The sequence below is a fragment of the Salvia splendens genome, chromosome 9 (genome assembly GCF_004379255.2).
Source record: "Salvia splendens isolate huo1 chromosome 9, SspV2, whole genome shotgun sequence".
Classification (NCBI taxonomy): Eukaryota; Viridiplantae; Streptophyta; class Magnoliopsida; order Lamiales; family Lamiaceae; genus Salvia; species Salvia splendens.
This window is the reverse complement of record NC_056040.1, coordinates 27,328,560-27,334,845: the sequence shown is the minus strand read 5'-3', so window position 1 is coordinate 27,334,845 and position 6,286 is coordinate 27,328,560.

Sequence of the window (6,286 nt, the reverse complement as noted above, 5' to 3'; positions counted from 1 at the left end):
AATGAGAGAATGAATTGAAGCGAGAGAAGAGAAATGAATTTCAAACCCTTAAAATATAGAGGGATATACACAGCTTGGGAAAGATCAACTTTGATTTGACAAAAGTGTCTGGCTAATGTCTGCAAGTCGTGTAGGTGTGTGCAGAGTAGGCCTGCAAGTTGCAGTAATATGACTAAAATGCCCTTCAAGGCATTTGGGTATTTTGGTCCGAAAATTGGCTACAAATACAAGATATGTGATTATGTTTAAGGTTAGAGTCTTGTGGTGATATTTTTTTGTTAGGGACCTGCAGTGTCACAAATGGAAACGTTAGAGACTTTTTATGTAGTTCACTCTTATTTTTATATACTACTCGCTCCGTCTCATTCAAGATGTTCATAATTTATAGTGATACAAAATTTTAGGAAGAGTTGTTAGATGAAGTAAATAGAAAGAAAAGGTAGTTAAATATTTTAATAAAGAGAGAAGAGAGACAAATTTATTAATAAATGTAGAAAGTGAACATCTTAGGCGAGACCAACTAAAAAAGAAAGGTTGACATGTTGAATGGAAAGTAGGTAGTACTAATTAATGCATATAGTTTATATACGATATGCATTAATTAGTGGTTTTTAATTAAATTCTATAATTTTGGAGTCAGATGATCTACGATTATTTTATAATTAGAATATTTCTTAAGAAAAGTAGTACTATTTTTCAAGATTCTGATTACCAATTTCTTCTAGATAATTTTTTTCTAGTTTGATAATTTTCTAATCAAGGGAAAAGGAAGTTGTTAGAAATATTATTCCTAGGGTTCAATTATTTAGGAATAAATTTTTTTTGCCAACTTTACTTTTTCGTCAAACAAACATAACCTTGATTATAGTATATTTGTTTTTAGAGGTGATTCGGGGTAAATGGAATAAAAAAATGGTAAGATATTTCCAATTAAAAGTAAGATCCCTAATATTTTATTGCAAAAGAATATTTATGTACTTTTTATTAACTTTTTAGTTTATATATTTACATTATAAATATTCTTGATATTAAAATTTAATTTTTAAACCATTTGTCATATTTATAAACTTTTTGGTTCAAATATAATATTATAATCAATTAATGTCTAATATCAATTTACATACTTATAATTTTTAAAAGTCCAATTGATCGATCCGTTGTTTATTTTTCCCAATTGATCTAATGAGTCCCCGACTAATCAATTTGAATAAATCAATTTTATTTGTAATTGATTTTTCAATTTAAGTTAAATTAACAACTCTAAGCTTATATTAACCACATCTCCAGTCAATTGATCTAATCTTCAATTTTTTCCCCTTAATGGCCTAATCTAGCAAGTTCTGGTAATAACTTCAGATAAGTAGATTATCAATTTATAAAAATTCATAATATTACAATATGTACAACTATGATATTTCATAGTATTAATTATAATAACATCATACACGGTATAGTATATGCAACATTAATAATTCATAATATTATTAATCCATAATAATAACTGTATTCAACATTAATACAAATACATATTATTAATATTAATTAAGATATTACACCATATTATACTATACTGATTAATAAGAACCCATAATAATAACCTTATACCCCATAATATATAATGATACTTGATATTAATGCGTATAATAAAATATATACTACTAATGGAGTATATAAATTTATAGTTAAATATAATCCTAACTAATGACATTATGCTACACGATATCAAACTATAGACGTTCTTAATATGAACTCGTGATACTATATAGCAGTCGGTAATTTTGATAATCGTATCATTAAATCATGTTAGAAATTTCTATTACTCATTTGATATAGTATACTTATTTATCTACTATTTATTCTATTACGGAGTATTATTTTTAGAAGTGCAATTAGTTATAATTCTGTGTGTGTGCCTAATTCTTAGGTTCAGAGGATTCACTAGAGCACAGAGTCTAGGAGATCGTGAACCTTCAGAATACAGTCGTTGTTGTAACAACCTTGCCTCAAATCCTCAACCCTCTACACTATTGGTTAGTATAGGGAAGTCGAGATCGAATCCATGAAGACGGAAGGGTTGGAATGCATAGAGAGAACTTTTGGGCTGCTGCCACGCAACATGAGGGTTGAGTTTTAAACTACTAGGCCTGGGAAATAAAATCTAGTCTATGCTAACTACCAAATCTGGAGAATTGAAAGTACGTAAAACGTAAATGCATGCATGATTTGTATCAAACAATAATTTGAGAGTATTAGCAAAATTCATGTGTCAAGCAAAAGAGTTTCCTAAATTAACCAAACACAAGGCAAGCAAAAGTAAACAGGAAAAGAAATTACTCTAATTAGCTACTGACAAAAGCTGCAACTAACAAACTAAAGCAGTACGACTACAACTACCGATCGACTTCATCTCTTCCAACAAACGAACACGGAATGAACAGAGCATACATGAAAAACAGAGCATACCTCAAATCAAACGCCGAAAACTTCAATTAAACTGAAAGCTATCAGATCTAAACTACTGGACTAAGTAAACAAGCGGTAACAGAGTTTTCCATGCAGATCCGAACACACGTATTCCAGATTCGAACGATTAACAGAAATCTAAGCTAGATCTACCAGAATCAACACCAAACAAATTAGATCCACCATTCTCAACATCATCACAACTCCGATTCAACCTCAATCTCAGAAATCCAACTCCGATCAACACCAATCTCAGCTCCGATCAACAAAACAATTGCGAAAAGCACCCAAAGCAGAAATCAGAGCAGTAAACGACAGAATCAAACAAAAACAGGAATGTAAACTAGATTAAACATAAACTGAAATGAGTCACAAAGCAATCGCCGAATTTCCGGCAAGGAAATCGGTGAGGAAAGAGTACATGCAGAAAGTAAATTGTTTCTTCACTTATTCTCGGAGTGATGTTACACCTTCAGCTGAACAAAAACAAACCACCACTAACTACCCCAAATCTCAATGGAACCAAGTGCGCGAGTGAGTGTGTGAAGAGTGAGCCCAAAAATACTAAGGAAAATTCTCTAACTTCGTGTCCTTCTTCTTCTCGTAAGCTTCCTAGTATTTATAGGCGTGGCTCCAATCCCTAGGGCAACGATCATCTTGATTTGACGATTGTACCCTCGCGGAATTTGCTCATTTTCTTCACTTTTCTTCTTTATTCTCTCTGCCCTGGTAATCGTCTTTCATTCCTAGGTTTGGCAGATTTTTCACGCACCTGGACTTATAAATGCATGTTAGCACCTTAGAAATCACAGAATTCATACGTAAAATAGATCCATGAAACGAGCCTTATCAAACTGCTCATACTTAAACCATATTTGTCCTCAAGTATGAAAGACAAGAAAAAGAAATAAGGCAAGTTTCAATGCATCCTCCCCTGCTAACCAACCTAAAAAAAACTCCTAGACCTAGACACACACAAGACATAGAAAAGAAAAACACAGAAGCGCATAAACTGGTATTTTTTTTCTAGCAGCCAACCCCACAAGATTAAGGTCGATCCAAGTTTTTACAGCCGCAGATTCTCCCCCCTCCCTTTTTCTATCTTAGTCAAGCTGTCAGTTCGTCAAGATAGCCTAAAATTTTTGCCTCTGTTAGGTTCACACGATCACTCATTCCTCACCAGGGACGTAATGATCATTCGCTCTTTATTCTGCCATACCATTGATGCCTTCAGATTGATGCCATAGAATAGTTCCTTAAGGTCTTTCATTGGGTTGTAATGGGGCTAGGGGGTCACAGTGTTTAACGGTGAGAATCCTAAGGATCTAAGTTCAACAGTATAGGTGAAACATGACACGAACACGTGAACTTAGGGGCAAAGCTTAGTAACAACTCCCATGTATGATTTTATCTTTCCCAGCGTATTGGAGATGTTCCCCTGGCTAATTAGCCTTATTTTCCTTACTTATCTGGGCCACAAAATTTTTCTAGCCCGTTTTTTCTTTTCTTCTTTTTATTTCTTGGGTCAGGTAAAACTGCCCATTTTTCCAACTCTTTTTTTTCTTGGGCATGGTAACTTGTATATCTCTTTTTTTTCTGCCCATATTCTAACTCCTATATCTCTTTTTTTTCTTGGGTCAGGTAAAACTGTTCCTGCCCATTTTTCCAACTTTTTTTTTTCTTTTTTCCTTTGCCACTAAATCTGTCTTTTACCCCTACCATCGAGCTACTCCATCCCTGCCCCTTTGTTCACATGGCATGAAAGCTAAAGCTCCAACAAATTGATTCAATTTAGAATAGGCCCAAAGGGTTCACTAAGGGGTGCCTTTCCAGTGTGGCAGGTTCAGCAGGTTCGAAAGAATAAAGCTCAAAATGGTTATTTTATTGCCTTTAGTCCTTACTATCTATGTCATTTCTCCTCTAGCATCAATGGCCGCCACTCTCATTTTTTTAAGTGTTTAGTAGAAAGTATTCTATTCTAGGCTTATAACTCACTTTAAAGAGGGCTTCACAGTAAGCTTAAATTCAGGCATTTTCTATCGTCCTTACTTCTTCCAACTGACTTAGATATATTAAGGAAGAAGGATTCACAAATCAGCATGTATTTCCTCTTCAATTACTTTTCCTAAGGGCTTTTGCTATCTATTATACCAGTTATGCAAAACACCGAACCTAAAAAAAACTAACAACTCCTAGACCTAACAGAATATGTACAAGACACTGACTGCACTAACTGCTTCCCCCCTCCCACTTCATTTATGCTTGTCCCCAAGCAATCCTCATGAAGTGGAAAGCAGGCCAGTTAGTGGCGACAAAACAGAAAAACAAAAAAACAACAAGACACACACTTCTCACACTTAGACCAAGAATTTGGCTATGTGTAAGAAGGCAAAAACACACCGAACAAAAACAAAGCAATCTTCTCACACTTAGGCCAAGTGATGGGCTAAGTGTAAGAAGCTACGCAAGAAAAACACAAGAAACACAACATACTAGGCATACAAACTTCTCACACTTAGGCCAAGCCATGGCCTAAGTGGGAGAAGGCACAGAAACAACAACCTAGCAAGCTTACTAAAAAACCTAAAGCTGAAAAACAAAAAAGAACTGAAAACAAAACTAAAAATTACTTGGCTACTCTGGCGGGTGTTTGACTAATTCTGTCCCTGGCCCCTGCGGGGACTAGGTTTCTGGGGTGATCCTCTTGGTGGTGGTGTTGCGGTATCCTTCCTGGCCTTGGGCTGGGGTGGCCTCCTCTCTTTCTTTCTGTTTCTTAGCTGATGGGACGATGGGCTCACTGGCAGTTGATGGGGCGGGCTCCTTCCTCTTCTTTACCGGCATAGTCACTGGGGTAGTCGAAGTGGATTTCTTGGGAGTAGTTAACAAAATGAGGGGAGTTTATTTTGGGTAAAGCAAGATTAAGGAAATATTGAGGGAAAACGAAAAGCTGCAGAGTGACATCAGCGACCGTTCGGTGTCCTATCCTTTTTTGAATTTTAAATTTCAAATTCCCAAACTCCCGCCTTTTCTTTCTGCTCTCCCCTATCTTCAACTACCGCGTTCCTACACGTCTTTCAACTGCACAACTTACACACATATTAAACAAAAGAATGAACCACCGAATTTCCCAGGTCAAGTAAATAAGATTGAAAAAAACATTTTTAAGTTCAACTGACCTTCCAAGGGTTATTCGGTGGTTCGAAAAAAAAAATTGGTTTAAAAGATTTTTCTACTTTGTTTAAGTTTTCTTAAGAGAACGTAGAAAGAAATATTCACAATATGTACAAAAAACTGTTTGGCCATGTTTGGTTGGCAGGATTCTGTCTGGGAAAGTAATCTGATTCCTTAAATTTTAAAATCCTGTGTTTGTTTCCGTTTTTAATCAAATTGGGAAAGTAATCAAAATCCTGAAACAAGTAAAGTTAGTACAACTTTCCAGGATTCTGAATCCTAACTTTTCTTAGGTATTCTTTTTCTCAGTTTTAGGATTCTTACATATTTAATACAATATAGTACAGTTTATTATTATTATTATTATTATTATTATTATTATTATTATTATTATTATTATTATTATTATCATCATCATTATTATTGTTATTATTTACTATAATGTTTTAAAAATAATTTAAAAGTATAAACCATACTTAATTTCAGGATAATAAATAACTATAATTCAAATTATCATAATTATAACTATATTATTAATATTTATTTTTATTTTTATTATCATAATAATAATAATAATAATTTATTAAATAATTAAATATAATTATAATAATATAATGATATAATAATTATTAATTTATAAATTAGTAATTAA